Here is a 19775-nt window from a genome sequence, read left to right on the forward strand (position 1 = left end):
CGTGGCCAAAGAAAAACCTGATAAGAATTTCAGAACATTCTGTCTGCCCTTTGTCAGTGTCCGTAACAGATCAGGTACAGTCAAATTAATTACAGCTGTTAAAAAAGAGGCTCTGGCTAGATGATCAAGTTTAGTTCAATGTGCATCCCAAAAAAAAAGCCATGCCACTGAACCTTGCCACTAAGTTAATAACTCAATGAAATGCAGCCTAAACTGACATTATTGCCCCCAAAAAAACTAAGTAGTGCTCATTAAAACATACAACTCTAAATGCTATCACACATTGAGGTTACATTCAGTTGTGCTGCTGTGGTACTGTTAAGTCGAACAGAACAAGAACCCTAACTTTCACATCAACTCTTGGATGTGAAGATGTATTCAGTGTGTGAGATGTACAGTAAGTGCTGTCTTGAAGTCTGTGGTGAGGGTTGCCACCTTTCTCTTTTGCAGGTTTGTATAATATTACACTTGAGCAGCTCCCGGGTCACTAAAGGAGCAGTACATTTGAGACGCAAGATAGATATTATGTGTTTTGTTCCGGGGAAGAATAAGCTGATGAAGACAGATGCAGCGAACCATCTTATTCTGGATTATTAAAAAGCCATGATTAGCAGCTTTATACAATGCAAAATCTATAACTGGATTCATGTAGACAATGTCAAACCATATATTTGGGTTGTATCAATTGTAGTTTCTTTAAAAAATGGTCAAATGCTTGCGATAAATTGAGGGAATTGCATGAGGCCCATAGAGTGGCCTCTAAATACAAATAGCATGTTCCGGTCATGGTTGATTTAAAATGTCTTTTTAACATTAAATTCACATCCTATTGATCTAAACATACAAAGTCACAAATAACTTTGTATGATTATTTTCATCTTTAGCTCTTCTTTTCCATTTGATGATTATGTTTTCCGTTTAGGGAGGTTTACGCTACTGTGTGCGTCCCCGGTGAGGTAAAGGAGTTGATTTAATTCCAGCCCAGTTTAATTATAGCAGCAAGCGGCTGGAAATGAACTGGACACGTGTTTTTGTGATGCTAGGAGTTAACGGGGGCTTCACAGGGAAAACAACGAACACAAGGAAGACCAACTTCCACTGCTGATGTGACGTATTTCCTGTTGACTGTGGACCTGCCTCTGGCGAGCGTCCGCATCTAGGCACTCTTGAAACCGGGACGCACTGAATGGCGATTTCCGCAAGATGTGTATGCTGTAAATGACTGTGTGGCCGATTCTTCCCAATGTGCCTGATGTTCAGCCTTTTTCAGCGTCCCCGTCCACACTCATACGTGGACACGCCTCCCAAAGGATTATATCGATTCCCCTGACGCCTTTGCCGCTGTTTGCTCAGCGCTGGCATCATTCACACCGCCCCCTGGACGCACACACCTCTAGTATGTGGATGATCTTTTCCCTTTGGCAAACAGTGAAGAACGGTGTGAGGAAGCTTCCCTCATGCTGTTGCAACATCTGGCTGATCCCGGACTGGAATGATGCAGGAAGAAAGTGACTCAGTTGGGTTTTGTGTTGTCTTAGAGACAAAGGCAGTTGTCAAAGAGATCGAGGGTGTGCAGCTTCAATCAGAGTTGCTGAGTGCTGTGATTGAAGCTGTTCCACCTCCCACAACTAAGAAGGCTATGATGAGCTTTCTGGGAATGTTTAACTATTGTCGTCAATGGATCCCTGACTGTTCACACCATGACAAGGTCCCCTGCGCATCATGTTTGATAGATGCTTCAGAAAATGTGGTTTGGACAACAGCTATGGCCACTTCATTCTCAGCCCTGAAGAGCACGTTGTGGAATGCTCCTGTTTTGCCCAAGTACCACATACCTTTTCACCTGTACGTGTCAAAAGATCGGGCCACGGTGCCTGAAGGCCTAGCGCAGACTCATGGGAGTGGATATACAGCTCTGGAAAAAATAGAGACCACTCCAATCTCTTCTTAAATCAGCATCTCTTCATATATGGCAATGTCTGTTGTATTCCAACACAGGTGGACCTCATTCTACTGAGGTAATCTTATTTAATCAGGAAAAGTATGAAAACCACTGCTGTGATCATCACTATCCTCTTACAATGGAACCAGCTGGATGGCAGAACAGTGCGAGTAGTATCTTGAAAGTAATTGGAATAAAAAAAAACAACTATTGACCATGCCAAAAGAGTTGAAAATAAAAGTTTTGAATGAGGAAAAGAAGGGTTCAATTCTGGCTTTACTGCCAGAGGGATACAGTGAGCATCAGGTTGCTTCCATCCTTAAAATTTCAAAGACGGCGGTTCATAAGAACAAGGTCAAGCTTATTTCCAATAACACCTTTTCTATGACCCACAAATCCTGAGGCGAGTCGAGGTCCCAATGGCTCCCCTGTTGGTCCTGGGGTTTTACCTCACGCCGGCTTCCAGTGGTAGGCTGCCGTGTGGCCGCACACCTCCACATGGTCCTCCGCCAGTGTGATCGCTGCATCCAGGCTGCCGGGACGGTGGCAACAGACCCACTGGGCGATCCTGGCGGGAACGTCGAGGAGGAACTGCTCCAACGCCACCAGGTCGATGGTCCGGGGACCGTTTCTTCCGGTCGCAGCCACCTCCTGGGCGCGTCCCGCAGATGTTGGGCATGAGCGAGGCCGTGCCCCTCCGTTGTCCTCCCCACGTGGTCCAGGACTGCCCTCCTGACGGTGCGGTATCGCCAGCGACCAGGTGCCAGTAAGCCGTGCGCCGCTTGCTGCGCCTCCCCTATCAGCAAGGGGAGCAGGCACAGCGCTCACTCCACGCTGCTCCACCCAAACGCCTCCGCCGTCATCTCGAAGGCGGCGAGGAACGGCTCGGCATCGCCCATCATCTTTTGTAGACTGCTGTTCAGAAGGGGGGCGGCATCTGGATGTTCCTCGACCTGGATCCGCCACTGGCCCTGCAGAAGCTCCGCGATCGCCTGCCGGTCAGGCGCCCGGTCCCTCGCCATCTCCTCGAAACGGTGAGTCTGGGCTGCTTGCTTGGTGGTGAAGGCAGCGATCATCCACTCCAGTGGGGATGGCGAGGTGCCTTCCGCGTTACCTCCTTCCGTAGCCACTTGTAGACGGTTCCATCCACATACACGGGTTCAGAGAGGGGGGGGGGGGGGGGGGGGAGTGAGCGGCTGGAGTTTTATTATAAACCACTCGAACAAAAAGGCTCGCTGGCCAAAACGTGAACCTAAAGTATTGAATAATTAATCAGGGTCCGTTTGAATTGCAATCTGGGCCACGGGGTCTCCGGCACCACACGTCCTCACTGCAAGACAACGCACAAGAGACCTCCCCCAGCTGACTCCGACCAATCCGCGGCAACGGGCTGATCGACTCTCCATTCTTCATTTTCCTTTTCATCCATGCACACAACTCACTTCGAGTACACAAAATGAATCCTGTTGAATAACAGCTAGGGCGGTATTTTAACAGATATATGAGGACATATAAAAACACAGAATCTATCGGTACAATAATTGGCCTGGAAAGTCATGGCATTCCTCTCGAATGGATACCTTGCCAGAGGCTGTTCCAGGCAGGGATTTTTAGATTTTCGACCAGGAATCGTTCCTGTATTTTATTATTTGAGGCGGTGTTGTTTTTTTCCCCTTCAGGAAAAACAAAAAGAGCTACTTCTCTGCTATCTAAAAATGGATTTTGTTTTCAGATTCTATGTAGTTTATCTGTCTAATTAGGGAAGGCCAGTGCTGAGCATAGACAGGATGTAGTATTTTGAATTTGGTGTAAGCCTAAAACTGAGCTACATTTCCAGATGGAGATACAGTAATACTGATTAGGTTCGACGAACGGGAATGGAGAAGAGCGCACTCCATTGTATTTACAGGAAATAAAGCTGCATTGAACAGCGACAACGAGGTATATATTTACACTTCCTAATGCCTATGGGCCTATAAAAGTGATGCATTTTTATTCAGAAAGAGACTGGTGTCCACATGTCCCGGGCTCAGCCTTGCACGCATTTTTGCAAATGTCTCTCCTCCTTCTCCTGCGGGTCTCTGGTCACCTTGTACTGCTACACCAGGTATACACAGGTAGCGTCTTGCTAACTTAGCCAGCAGAGGGAATCTTGGGCCGTTGAGCTTCCACCAGTCAAGAGGGTGTACGTCCAGCGAAGGAGAAGTGTCTCTTAAATAGATGTCGACCTGAGCCTCGGAGTCATCGGCATAGGAGGAACAGTAGTTTTCTCCGAGGAGGAACATCATTGCATTTTTGGCATCGCCTTGCTTCTGCTTTGCCACTGCCACCTGACTAGCAGGGGCCGTCACCAGCACCTCCTGGATTTCAGCTTTAGCTTCGGCTTTAATGGCCACGGCACTAACGGCAGTCGTCGGAACATCTATTTTTGAAACCATTTCATGTAGTTTCACTTTTGCCGCCAGTCTCCTAGTTGGCGTGAGGAAGCTGAGATGCTTGTGCCGAGGGTCCAGCATCGAGGCAATGAGCGCCGGTTTTGACGACAGGTCATTTGACTCTACCTGTGAACAGTAAATTAAATGACAGCTTGAAATAAAAGGGTTCAACAGATGCAGATTGTATCCACTGCAACGATCTGTTCAGTTTCAGTGCTATTCTATTATAGCTCATAGTTTATACGTTTATAGTACCTACCTCCATGTGTTTCTTCAGTGACTCCCGGACCTTAAACTTAAACTCAGAAACCTCTTTGATGTCATGTTCTTTTTCTGCAAGGTGAGTCTGGAGGAGGCTGAACGTGATGGGGTAGATGTTTGAGATGGACACCACCGTTTCAGCGGACATAACTGTTGCTGCCGATCTAAGAGTTGCCAGTATGGGTGTGATGTTTTCAATAATTTCCCAATAATCCTCTTGTATCTTATAGTACTGGGCTTCCTGCCGGTTGGTGGCCGTACGGTCAGTAAGTACACATTCAATTGCCCAGCGTTGTTCCATTAGTCGTTCAAACATGTCACTGATAGTTTCCCATCTGGATTTGCTCGACTGGATCAGCGGACGCTGGGGTAGGTTCATCTCATCAAGAATATGTCCCAGGACCATGCTTGGTGAGGTGTGCTGGAAATACTTGACTAATTTCCCAGCAGCAACGACCACAGAAAGTATACCATCGCACAGGCCGTCGCTGACGGCCATCTGCAACATACTGGTAAAACACACAAGGGATTCCCAGGTGGCACTGGCATATCCCTGGGCTGGTGAGATGCTGTGTTCATTATGACAACACGCCACCACTCTCCCAGTGATGCCCCAACACTCCACGGCGTTGACGATGATATCTGTTAAGTTGTTTTTAGTGGCCGACAAGCTTTGTGTCACCAGAACCGCGGATGTGGCCTTCCAGTCACTGGATATGAAGTGGCAGGTGATGGTGACATAGCTCTCGGTGGGCAGCGCTGCCCAGCATTCCACGGTGAGAGATACAGTCTCAGGTGTGGTCAGCAATGCTAAAAGCTTGCACACCTTCTGATGGTAATGATCTTCCATAAGTAATTCGATTTCACCCGTGGATGGCATTTTGAAACTCGGCGCAACGTGACTGAGAAGCTCCCGAAAGCCGTCGCCGCTGACGATGCTGACGGGCAGCATGTCCTTCTCTATCGTCCTGCAGATAACCTCAGTCAGGTCCGAGTAGGACGGCCCAACGTGCGGCATCTCGTCCTCCGGCTTTGTCTTCCGATGCTTTCGCTCAATGTGGTAGATCATGTTGGTGGTGCTGCCCATGTACTTAAGCCTGAGGTCACATAACGTGCAGCGGACTTCCTCGTTGACTCTGATGAAAACGTCCCACACGGAGCTGCGCTTGTATCTCTTCTTCTCCCCCGGCTCCGGGGAAACCTCCTGGGCCCCCGCCGCCTCTCCATGGCCCTTGGCGTCCCCGTCCTCCTCCGACAGGGGAGATGCGTGACACTTGGCCAGGTGACGTATCAGATTCGAGATGTCCTTGTGGTAGTCCAGCAAAGTGTCACATTTGAGGCACCGTACGAGCTCCCCCTCCACGATAAAGCTGTCCCACACATCAGTGCGTCCCCTACTCCTCTTCATCTTGAAGTGGGTGGCAGCCTCACACGCAGACCTCAATAAAACAGTTTGTGTGCATGCACCTATGTTTTAAATGCTAAGTTAACCATGTCGTATTTTTGGAAGACATATATATTTTTAAACGGTCGTTTTACTAAAGCAGTCACGCAGAGATTCTGGAGTCCCTGCGTGAGATACACGGGGGCGATGTTGGATGACGTCATCATCTTGCGCTTCCTTTATTTATTTATTTATTTATTTTAAAATCTTTTTCTTCTTCCTGCCGTTTTTAGGCGGATTGCAATACCAACTTTTAGGTGCATAGCGCCACCTTCCCTACCGGAGTACGTAGAACAGGCTCTAGTTTACATTAGTCTGTAAAATAAAATACAATAAGTAAAATAAATAATAATTATTATTATTATAATGATAATAATATAACCTATATTCTATTAAACTATCCGGCCACACCTTATCTCCATTTGTTCCTCGTATCCCTTCCGAATCCCATCCTCGCCCTGCCTCCCTCACCCTCTCCTCACCATGTTTGACGCTTTGCACCGCTACCCGCGTCCAGTTGTATTGCGCTGCTGCACATGCTCTCGAAAAACGTTTGCCATTAAAACCAACAAAACAACAACAACAACAACAACAAAAAAAACAAAAAACCCCAAGATGTCACTGAAACCAGCGTGGGCCAGCCCTTCGCCGGGGAAGGACGGCCTCTCCCCTTCCGCTCCCGTCTTTAAAACGCCTCCGGAAGACGCAGGTCTCCGCGTGTCTTCTGCGCGTACTGCGTCGACGTCATCGACGTGGTACGCGGGGTGAAGTCGCGTGACGGCAGGGGCGCGCCGTGGCGCGTGTGTCGACCGCGCTGTTTGTTGTTGTTGTTGTTGTTGTTGTTGTTGTTATCGAAAGCCCCTTCACGCGGTGTTGTTGATTCATTGTTTATTTCCTAACAAAGATATTATTATTATTATCATTTTTTTATTTCACGAAGATCCCTCCGCTACGTGCCGGGGTCCCGAATCCCCCCGTCGGGGGTTGTTTTTGCAATAACGACCGGCTGGCTGAGCGAGGGTCTTTTTTCCGCTGAGGTTTGGTGTGTTTCACCGAAAATTGGCGTTTAAAAAAAAAAAAAAAAAAAAAGAAAGAAAGAAGCGAACTGCTTAAATTCAATCCAAAACGAAATGAAATCAAATATAAGAAATAGTGAAGTAAACATGTAATCGTCAAATATAAACAAAATACGAAAAAATACAGAAGAGAAATAGTCAGAAATACAGAATATACTATTCACAAGATAAATATGAATTATAAATATGAATCAATACTATGTGCTTACTAGCTTATTACAGTATTATCCCCGCCTACGTCACCCTTGTGACAGGTGGGCTTCTCAACCAGTGGTAACCTCAGGCCCACAATAGTTAAGGCTCAGCTTCTGCTATAATAAAATGAATATCATTAGAGGCGGGACATATAAGCCTCCGGTCGCTTCACATTTGTGTATTTTCTTGTCCTCCTTTTTTAACTCGATGTTATTGTTTCAATGTTTTTAACTATTCCACTTTGTCGTATTTATCATATGGTGTGTCTTTAATATTAATATCAATATTAAATTGATTGCGTTAATAGAGGGGTTTTCTTTCTCATTTACCAAAAGGATGCCAACATTTTTAAGGCAGAAGGTATCATTTTCTTGTTCACTATTAAGTCAAAAGAACAGTCCTACGCCTACTTTGCTGCCAAACCAACGTGGTTGAACAGAACAGCCGAGTCAAGATTTTTTTCTACCGCCTCCAAATGGTGGGAAATAATCAATTAGTGCTGTGAAATGTGTAATATCCTGAATTGATTCATCCTGTATTGACCCCTGACCCATTCCAGCGCCTCACCAGAGCCAGCCACTTACCTTTTTAATCTCTAAACAATCTATCCAGGTATTAAATAATATTATTTTTTCCGTAGTGGTCTGTCACATGGAGGGCAGTGGGAAGTGGCCCCACGACCGCCTCGCCCTGCGCCACATCAAGGCTGCGTTTCCCCATCAACCCGGGAGAGCTGCTCACCAAGCACCACAAATATACCTGCAAGCCCTGCCCCACTCATCTGGATGTGGAAGGTAGACACTGACTTATGTCCACTTCCTTCTTGGTTAACCTAACACTGAACATGTAAAACAAGATCTTGACATCTCAGTGAAGGGTTCATGTTCATGTTGACTGATATTCCTGTTTTTGCTTTCCCTGCGTTTTTCGTATGCAGGTGGCGTACCACTGCGAGCCCCAGGGTCTGCGGGAAAATGTTAACGCCGACGGGCCGCTGGAGCTCGGGGTCAACGAGGAGGCCGGGGCGGTGGAGCTGGCGACAGTGCACAGACTGCTGCTGACCAGCATGCTGCACGGGTAAAGATACAAATATTTAAAGAGGCTCTATTATGCTCCTTTTTACAGAAGTTAATATAGTTCTTAAAGTAAAATATAGGCTGAAAATACCACTCATGTTGTGCATTCTAGCCGTTCTAAATGTGCCTTTTAATCCATCGTGTTCCTGGCACTCTGTTTAAGTGGGTGGAGCCACCCTCCCGAGGCCCAAGTTCTGTGAGCCAATGGGGTTTGAGCTTTACTCCAGATCACGTTGTATTTCTCTGTAAACTTTCACTTGACCTCATCAGTCCCCCAAAATCTGTTTCTGATCAAATTTGAGGGGATAAATAAGAAATCCAGTTGCCGAATCTTCACTCATATTTGATCTACAAGGCCTAATTTGAAGGTTTGTTCCGACTTTCACCGCGTTTTTCAAGAGCGGCGCGGAGCTTGGAGCGCATGGGGACAGGACGGGGCTTGAGGCTTTTTTGCTTCCTTCAATTACGGAAACGTCGGAAAATAAAATAAATACATCTACAGTTTTGTTTGGAGCGGATTGTGCACTGCAGCTTACAGCACAGTCAACCTACCGTGGATACACACACACACACACACACACACACACACACACACACACACACACAGACACACACACACACACACACTTACATTAAATCACGACTTACATCTCTTTGCAGTTTCTTCACAAACAGTTGGTATTAATTCCTCTTTCTTTTAAAAGATTTGTGCTGGTCTGCAAGCCAAAAACAGAGCAGTTCCCTTGCTTAGCTATTAGCTTCGATGCAAGTGGGTCCATTGGTGCTCGAGCCATGGGTGGAGTTACTCAGATGGAGGGCTTCTTACATAAGAATGGCTCCCTCTGTGACGTCAGTCAGGGCAGCAAAGCTGAACGGCTTGTTCTAGTACATGGTTTGTGAAACATACAGCTCAAAAAAACTGATGTAAGGTCCCCTTAGAGCTCTCACAATTATTATATAATCGCCTGATCGCAATTATTTGAGCGGATCACAATCTTTTTGTCGGGATGAGGAAAGCAAACGTACTACCTACATTTTCATGTCCCATTTATTAACCTTGAAGATTTCAATAAATGGCTCTTCTACAAATGGCTCTGTTACATGTTTTATTTTATGCCACTATTATAGTGACTTAAAATCACAAAAAAGGACAACTGAATTAAATCACAAATATTTGTACCACAATTAGTCATCAACTAAAATGTTATGATTCTGACTGCCCTATGTATTTGATCCTGAGCATCATAAATGATGCTTTTTTCATTGCCACATTTATTATTTCGTTTTTGTTAATTACTTAAAAAAAAAAAAGTTTTTACTTTATAAAAAAAATTCAAAGCAACACACGATAACAATAAAGTACCGGAAAACATGGCGATTACGTTTTCAGACTTTTACAGTTGACTGGAAAATGACTTTAACTCAGCAAAGCGGTGGTGGCGGTGTGGGGAAACCCTAACCTCTTCACACAAAATCCAGTGATTGTTTAGTTTTAGGAGGACAGCCTCGTTCTAAATGTACTCATGTAAAATATTCAAAGTACCTTCGTCCCGATTTCAAGCAGGGAATCCACTGTTTGTACCTTCCATTTTCTCTTCAAGTTTTGCAGTATTCACGTTCCTCCCTTCCACCTCTCTGCTCCCTCTCTCCATGTTTATTTATTTTTTCGTGTGTGTGTGCGTGCGTGCGTGTGTGATTGTGTGTGTGTGTGTGTGTCAGCCTCCAGCAGCAGCACCCATGTTTCGGGGCAGCATGTCGACTGGCCAAGCGCTGGCTCGGTGCCCAGCTTTTCAGCAACGATGTCTCGGAGGACGCGGCTGACCTCCTGGTGGCCTCGCTCTTCCTGCAGCCCGCTCCCTTCTCTCCTCCGAGGTAAAAAAAAAAAAAAAAAAAAGCTCTGGGTGGTTTTTTTTTAGGGCTGATAAGCATCTCTTTCTCCCCCTCCCCTCCCCCTCCTCTCTTTGTTGCATCATGTGAAATGAGGTTTTTATTTAAAGATCTCCTCCTCTCGCCCAAGTTCTCCTCAGGTGGGATTCCTGCGCTTCCTCCATCTGCTTTCTTCTTTCAACTGGAGGAACAACTGGTGTGTGTGTGTGTGTGTGTGTGTGTGTGTGTGTGTGTGTGTGTGTGTGTGTGTGTGTGTGTGTGTGTGTGTGTGTGTGTGTGTGTGTGTGTGTGTGTGTGTGTGTGTGTGCGCACGTTCATGTGCGCACATATACACACACACACACTCTTATTTCCTCTACGTGTGACCGCCTCTCTGTGTACACTCTTGGAATGCTTTTACATCCTGCTCCTATGTGTCACAATTTCAATGCCGTGGCTAATTGTTGTGTGTGTGTGTGTGTCTATGCATGGACGTGTGTATATGTGTCCCCTCTGTCACGTGCAGCGGCGGACTACACCGACATCAAGAACAACTTCACGGCCTCCAGAGAGTCTCTGCCCGTTATGTTCATCGCCACGCCAAGTGACCGAAATCTCTCTCTGTGGACCAAACAAGCGCCTAGAGCACAGATCAGCACAGGTCAGCACACACACACACACACACACAAACACACACACACACACACACACACACACACACACGCAGAGTGGATATCACAACAGATGTAAACAAAACATATTTAATGAAGTTTGAAAAAAATGTGATATATATACAAGTGAACATTGAGCAGAAAAGAAAAATAATCAAATCACTGAATTATTTTGTTTTTACTTTATGCCTAAATCAGACTTAAATATATAAACAAAGCAGAGGTATAAAAAAAAAAAAACATCACAAACAGCGGTGTAGAAAAGAGTTGCACGTCCTCGGTAGAAAGCAGTCGCACAGTTTCCCGATCCTGGAGCCTTTCCTCAGAGCACACTGTTCCCCCGGGTCACACTGAAACAAGACGCAGCAACAGGTTTATTGGTACGAGTGATTCATGCTGAATGATGATCAATATGGGAACGCCGCATGGCAGAAATATTGTCATCATTTTTAGAACGAGTTTCCATATTTTAATTGAGAAGATTATTGAGGGAGATTTCCCTTCCCTCACCAAAGACATGTAATTATGCTTCTTCCCAATGGATGGAAACCTGTTGTTCTGTAATCTCTCCAGAACCCCACGCAGATCATTGATCTGGAAACATAGGATCATTGAAGGAATATTATTTGTTTTTTAATTATTGATAAGTAATATTAAGACATTCACTCACACATTACTGGAATATTTGCGTGAACAGATGAAACAACAGCAAATGAAGTCGTATTTACAACGCTTTCTAAAGCAGTATATTTTTATTATCGTCTGTGGCTCACCAGTTGCTTCTCGTTGCCGTCCTCCTCTGAAGTAAAGTGAGTGAGGTATCTCGTTTTGAATTCCTCCATGTTGGCGTGGCTGTAGAGGAGCCCGGTGGCGCAGAGCAGTATCACTTGGAGGAGGCGGCGCCCCATGGTGCCGAGCTTGACCCAGATAAACTTCCTGTCCAGTCCAGTCCCAGCTCCGTCCCTTGTGCGAAGCTGAACGCCAACTCTGAGACTTTACCTTGACCCAGCGTCACCCTTTATAGTCGCTGTGGCGGGCTGGAACTCACCCCTACGTCATCCAGCACACTAGAGCATTAGCAATGGATTTTGGTTGCCTTAAGTAGTACGCGTATAAAGTTTATAAAAAAAAAAAAACATATATATGTATATATACATACACATACACACACACATCTATGGCCATCTGCAGTTAGACAAAGTCATTTTTCAAAAGTCTCACGATTTTCTTATTGTCCCTTAAAAATCATAATAAAATTCACGTCATAGGTTTCCTCATCGAATGCTGATGTACCAAGATTCAAAATTCTACTCTTTATACCTGCTTTTGGCAATAGTTGAGCTCAGCTGTCTGAGTTGAAAATGTGCTTTTGTGAATAGAATCTGTCTTTGGGTTATGATACGTAATTCTTTTTATTTTTATTTATTAAAATGTTTACCTTTGCTGTCAGCATGCTGGGCATACAACACAGAGTATGTGTATGTGTGGTGTCCGGTTGAGCGGCCACACCTGACCTAGATCTATGTAATTGTGATCAGAGTGGCTGCATACCTGTTGCTCGATGGTTGGTCTGACGAGCAGCAGGTAAAACCGCCATCCCCACACACACTCAAGATAGGAGCCCTGTCACGACATGTTCGATCTGCTCCTGGCTAATTCCACCTAGCCTTCTCTCTACAATAAACTGGTGTATACAACTCCCCGTCTTCTGTGTCTCTGGGCAGCCTCAGCCCCAAATCTCTCCTAGCTGGCAGCAGCAGCACCCAGGGGCCCGGCGGAGGACCGCTGGAGAAGCAGCCGCAGAAACCAGGATGGGTGGCCAGCTCCTCCATCCAGCAGTCCAGCAGCCAGGCCACCCCTTTAAGCAGCCCCCGCAACAGCCAAGTCCGGCTCGCCTTCACCAGCTAGCGCAGCAGCCCGAGGCCCCGCTCCGGCAGGGAGGAGGGAGCAGTCTGCTGTCACCCTGGGGGAAGGAAGCCGGTTGACCATGCTGCTCCGGGGAACCAGGTCCTCTGGAAGGGGACCCGTTATTTTTTTTTTTTGACCTTTGTTTGAGGTATGGAAACCCTGTTTCAGAGACTGCCAACTGTTTGGTATAGTAACACTGTGTCGGAGTCTGCTTTAAACTTTTTTTTTTCATTTTTGTTCTCTGCGTGGTGGTGGTGGTGGTGGTGGTTAGTGGGGGGGGGGGGGGGTGGTGTTGGCCAGGAATTCTCCCTGGCCTTGATTTGGTGTCTGGGTACGGTAGGAGCCACTTGAAGAGGCCTCGTCCAGCCGGCAGACAGTCAAATTGCAACCAGCTTTCAGTCAGCTTCCAGTCTTCTTCTCATGTGTCCTGACAGGGTGTTTAATTTAGACTGTAAACGCGCCCATTTATTAAATTGCAGTGTGTCACCATGAGACGCCGCTAACTTCACAAAAACACAATCACATTCCAGAAAGAGATTTCAGATTTTTACCCCTAACCCTGACTCATTACCTGAGATATTGAACTTTGAAAGATGACCTCTGGTCAGGGTTCAAAGGACAATTGGTTTTTTTTCATATGAATGAGAACATGTCTTCATGATTTATTTTAATCTACATGTTGCACAGCTGTTTAATTTTTAAATGGGAGCTGTTTTGTTTTTTTACATTTTTGAAATTACAAAGTTCAATAGCTTTGTAATGAGAGCACTCAAACTAGGTCTATGTAATTATAGTTTCAAGTTTATTGCGAAATACTTGATAACAATGCAAGCATCATTACCAGTAATGAGATTCATAGTCTCACAGCTAAGTGAACTTTACATAATATGTAAAATAAAGGTATAGAAGTGATAAAAATATAACTGTATTTAAAAACTGAATTTAAAGAGTATTTAAAGTGTTAATTTTTGAACAATTTAAAAAAATCGAAAATGGAAAGAAGTAGTGTAGTATAAGTAATATCAAAGTCTTAACCTAAGTGAAAGACAAAATAAAATGCAGACAATAATGACAGTGAGTCAACTTGATAGTGGATCTTAAATAGCCGTGGGCCAAACAATGCAGTGTCATACTAAATGGTAAGATTGACACAGTGTTGTAAGACAAACACTGCATAAGAAGTAAGACAAAACAGGTATGCAATACTTGATAAATTGAAGTGAATAGTTTTAAAGTTTTACTAGACTCATTTTAAAGTGGCCAAGTGTGTGGATTTTTAGATTCTAGTCTTCAGCCTTTTGATTTCAAAATGAGGGTTTTTGAGCTATCTATTTTTTATTAAACGAAAAATAATTATGACATTTTACAACAAATTTCTGCATTTGAGCCTCTCTACTGGAGAAATGGTCCCCCATCGAATAGATTGATTTTCCAAATTCCAAAAAACAATAAAATGTTAAAAATCAATCAATAAAAGTTGAAAAAAATCAACACCAGGGATATAATAATAATTTGCACAAATGTTACAAAGACAAAACAGTATATGGCTCCTTCTGAGCACTCAAGATTGTTTTGCTGATTACAGAGTTTAAACTCCATGGTTTACTTCACACATTAGTTGCCCACTATTAAATAAATCGCCATATAATAGTAAACTGAATATTTGATTCCCCCTCTACAGTGAGGAATTTTCACCTCTCAGTGAGAAAGGGGTGGATTGCTCCATTGAGATATGGAGATTTTCGACAATGGGACTGCGTTTGCATACGTATGGGTTAGGTGTTAGGGCTTCCAGACCTGTTAAGTGACACAATGATCGGTCTTTAAGTGTAAACAAAGAGATGGCCCATGGCTTTATCTGCGGTCTGCTTCGTAGTCACTCTAAAAATGTGTGCTGCGGCAATTAGAGACAAGTAAAGTTGTGTAAAAGTTGTAGACTGGGAGGCTCCGATTCAAATAATTATAATAAAAAAATACAACAGAAATTAAGAAGCAACAGGTAAAACAGCAAAAACATGTGATAAACAATAAAGAGTGATGCAGTATTACAGATATACAGAGAAAAAGCAATCTCATACAATCAATCGTCATAATACACAGATGGTCAGTTACACTCGTGTGTGTGTGTGTGTGTGTGTGTGTGTGCATTAGTTGTCGTTCTGAAAAGCAACAGGGATCGATAGATACTAAAAATATACTGCAAATAAGTATTTCCATAGTGTAGTAGTACTAAGTAATAATAACTTATAAAGTGCGCAAAACGGCACACTGTAGGGCAAAAAAAACAAACGCTCCAATTTTTAGGGTTAGATTTACCTCTCACACAATGAGCTGAGGACAATAAAGTGTTGAAGATAGCATGATTGTATTCATGAATTTACTAATTCACAGTAAAGCAGCGGAAATGTACATTATGCTTAACTGGCTTACCTTACACATGCTTTGTAACAGGCACCGGTAGTTCATCCTTGGATTTTCCCCTAACCCTGGTCTTAATTTGAGTCTTCAATTATTTGTTTGTGTTGACCACACCCCCGGCATTTATTAGATGTCTGGATTTTATTTGAGTAACTGTTTATATTTGAGGAAATATGGTAACTCAAATATATGAATGACCTTATCTTCTAAACATTACACTGCTATTATGTACATTATCACCTCAATGCTAGCCCTGCTATTTGTTTTTATGTCATCCATTGTCTCAAGCTCATTCAATAGTCACAGAGAACACAGAGGAACGTTTTTCTGGAAGTTTTGTGTTTATTTTATACAAGCACAGTATGGAACCAGATGAGAATGGGACACTACTATTTTTTGAGTGTGTGTGTGTGTGTGTGTGTGTGTTCCCACTCATATATATATATATATATATATATATATATATATATATATATATATATATATATATATATATGAGTGGGAATCTATATCTTTATTTTTTGTGCTGTCAGCATGCTGGGCATACAGCACTGAGTGTTTGTATGCCATTGCATCTAGGACAGGATTTAGTCTGCAAGTGTAGTTCAAGTTCTCAACCTGCAATGCAACTCTTTATTAATTCTTTAATCATCAAGAACTGCTGCAATAACTCTGTTCTGTGGATGACCTGTAGAATGACAAGAGCACAGTTTTTGCTTATAGAGAACCACCACCAACCCCCTTCTTTGGAGAACTATTTATCATGTTTGGGTCTATAACCAACTGATCACTTCTCCAACAGGGGGAGAATCACCACGTGTGAGAGAAATAAACATAGAAAAAACATAGAAACAAACAACATTGTGTGGTGGAGTGTCGTTCAGAGTAAGATTTATGTGCGAGTGTATGTGTTCTAAGCTAATATGAGTGTTGCAGTACAGACGAGAAGCACGTCGGGCAAAAAGTTCACATCCATGTCGTAAGGCTGTGTAATATGAAAGTTCTTTTCTAAAAGCATTGAAATAGTCTAAAAATAAGGATGAATTCTGAGAACCCATAGTGGCTACAGTCCATCTATTGTAGTGTTAAATATTCACCAGCAGACTGCCCTTGCTTCTTTGAGCGCGTGTGTGTTTGCTACACCAAACGTCGTCGTGTCCAGGGGTTTGTCCGTGTGCTAATGTGTTTATTTGTGTTTAGATGCTGCAGCGGGTGGTGCTGGTCGCTGCGGAGAGCCTCAAGGTTCTGGAACCGCAGCTAATGTACGGCAGTCAGATCCAGGACGCCAGGGTCTGTGAAACAAACTCCTACACCCTTTCACTTCCAAATTATGTTTGTATCCGAGTGGTACATCATTGGTGCTCCATTTCACTTTATTGCAATTTTTCAATAAAATCCTAAATCCTATAAACCTTTTGTTATCTAGCTGAGTTATTCCTAAGCTTTTTCATAACAAGGACCCTTCAATTTTATATTTTAGATTTTAGTGTTTAGATATGATTTATCCCACACTTCCATACCAAACTATACTGTGGTTAGGAAAATAACATTGAAGCTATGTTCAAAATGGTCATTATCATACATATGGTAATGGTACTAACATCTTGTAAATTAAATAATGAAGAAGTTTAACAATTAATAATTTTTCTGGGGACCCTCTCCCCGGAACACAGGATGAGAACCCCCGATCTAGCACATCAAGAACCAGCTCTTTTGTGTTTATGAAGAAACATTCTGAGGTCTCCTCAATCGTTCGACAGCCATTGCAGCTCAGGGTTAGTCACTCTTGATTCACTCCATAAGTCACTGTGGCTGTCTCTCACGTCCCGGAGTTCCAGTTGTTTTTTGAACAGGACTTTTGTTGGCAACAATGTTGATGTCATTGTGAAATACTGTACTGCGCAGGAGAGCCTGTTGCTCATCGGTTTGCTTGGAAATCGCACAAGTAAAAGCTTTGCAAAACAGGACTTTTGACCTTGTTCCAAGAAAGATTGAGTTTGCAGGCAAATTAGAAGGGTTCTTAGGGGACCTCTGCTGTCCTTGAGGTGCTCATCCTCAGAAATTTAGGTCATGGAATACCTTGAAAATAGCTTGAAAAGTCCTATTTGCCGGCGAGCGTATGATTTTGGCTTTGGCCCACGAGCCACCTTCTTGTTTGAATTGTAATAAATACACACCAGCCGGCGCTGTTTTGCCTTCGCCTGCCTCCTGTCGCTCATTCCTTGGCCCTGGGCCAGAAAACCCATTTAAATTATGTTTTAATAAATATATATATCACATTGAAAATTGATTATACTTGTTTTGTGTCCTTTAAGTCCTTGAAAGTCCTCGAAATTAAAAAAATATGATGGAGCAATCCCCTCCAATCCCACTTACTTATGTATACACACATCCACTCCCAGGATTCCTTTGGGCACTTGGCGCTCTTCTTCTGTGACCCCTTCGGTGGCACAGTGATTGCAGTGCCGTGGAAGCCAAAAGCCTTCGATCCCGCGCCGTTCAAGGTAAGCATGGGGATAACGCCGCCTCAAAAGTATTTGATAACGTGATCTGAGAACGTGTCGATGGGCTTTTAGAATGAGTCGATTTCTAGTGCTACATCAGTGATACCATCAGTATTGGGAAGAAGTTTTCAACCATGTACTGAATAAAACCCCTCTCCTGTCATCCAGACCTCTGAGATCTCCGCTCGCCTTGTGGAGGTGACAGGGGAATGAGCGCACACCCTCCCCAACGTGCAGGCCATTCTGGAGGACTTCCAGGTGATGGGGAAAGGTGTGGTCAAATCTGTGGTGGCCAGGGCGGAGAGATGGATGGATGGATGTCCAGATGACGCGAAAAAATACCCCGACTGGGATTTTGTAGACCTGTCTAAACACCTGTCATGTGATTGTTGTTTGTGGGACAGTACAGTTTCATAAAGCCGTACTTTTTAATCCTTGTTTTTTTTTTTGTTTTTTTTTTTTCTTATCCCTCAGTGAAATTCATCTGAACTCATTCCGTATCTAAATACGGAAGAAGCTCATTTGGAATCAGATTTGTGCAATCGTGCCAACTTTAGCACACTCAGATAGCTCAGACACGTTGGTGAATATTCAAAATAAACATCACAGATGTTTTACTTTTTCCTCCTTGGCGTCACAGAATGGCAGAAAGGAGGGAAGTGCCGCTTGCCTGGACATGTCAGTGCTCGGTATCATTTTCATCACCTGAACTTCTAGCTTAATACCTGGGAATTCAAATTTGAGAAAAAAGTCTACTTTATGGTGCTGTCTCGACCTGAAATAATTGGAACAACACATGGTAATGTGTTGGTAAAGCAACAGCATTCACCATAAGTCGGCCCAAAGAATCTGTTCAAGCCTGCCGTGGCCTGAGCAAAACCTGATAAGAATTTCAGAACATTCTGTCTGCCCTTTGTCGGTGTCCGTTATCAGATCAGGTACAGTCAAATTAATTACAGCTGTTAAAAAAGAGGCTCTGGCTAGATGATCAAGTTTAGTCCAATGTGCATCCCAAAAAAAAAGCCATGCCACTGAACCTTGTTGTCTGTGATGCTGATCAGAAACATACTTGTGGAACTGAATTAATTACTCAATGAAATGCAGCCTAAACTGACATCATTGCCCCAAAAAAACTGTAAGAAGTGCTCATTAAAACATACAACTCTAAATGCTATCACACATCGAGGTACATTTAGTTGTGCTGCTGTGGTACTGTTAATTGTGTTAAACAGAATAAGAACCATAACTTTCACATCGACATTTTGGATGTTAAGAGTGTTTTAAAGATGTATTCAGTGTGTGAGATGTACAGTATGTGCTGTCTTGAAGTCTGTGGTGAGGGTTGCCACCTTTCTCTTAAAAGGAGCAATAAATTTGAGACGCAAGATAGATATTATGTGTTTTGTTCCGGGGAAGAATAAGCTGATGAAGACAGATGCAGCGAACCATCTTATTCTGGATTATTAAAAAGCCATGATTAGCAGCTTTATACAATGCAAAATCTATAACTGGATTCATGTAGACAATGTCAAACCATATATTTGGGTTGTATCAATTGTAGTTTGTTTAAAAAATGGTCAAACGCTTGCGATAAATTGAGGGAATTGCATGAGGCCCATAGAGTGGCCTCTAAATACAAATAGCATGTTCCGGTCATGGTTGATTTAAAATGTCTTTTTAACATTAAATTCACATCCTATTGATCTAAACATACAAAGTTATGTCTCAACATCACAACTTTGAACGATTGTTTTCATCTTTAGCTCTTATTTTCCGTTTGTTGATTATGTTTTCCGTTCAGGGAGGTTTACATTGGCCCACTACTGTGTGCGTACGCGGTGTGGCTTGTTTTTCGTAAAGAAAGTGTGTTCATTTAATTACAGCCCAGTTTAATTATAGCAGCAAGCGGCTGGAAATGTACTGGAGACGTGTTTTTATGATGCCCCTCTCAACGGACCGGGAATAAAAGCGTTGTATAA

The 19775-nt window shown here is 43.5% G+C and overlaps 1 long non-coding RNA gene across 1 annotated transcript; it reads right to left on the bottom strand.

Moving 5' to 3' along the window:
• Positions 1-11184: 11184 nt before the first annotated feature.
• Positions 11185-11917, bottom strand: LOC307232452. The gene is made up of 3 exons (XR_013844234.1): positions 11740-11917; positions 11477-11560; positions 11185-11316 (listed from the first exon to the last, which is right to left on the bottom strand). It is a non-coding gene; the product is annotated as an uncharacterized lncRNA (long non-coding RNA).
• Between the last annotated feature and the right edge of the window lie 7858 nt (positions 11918-19775).

This window comes from Zeus faber (assembly GCF_960531495.2).
Source record: "Zeus faber genome assembly, chromosome: 7".
In the NCBI taxonomy this organism is placed as follows: domain Eukaryota; kingdom Metazoa; phylum Chordata; class Actinopteri; order Zeiformes; family Zeidae; genus Zeus; species Zeus faber.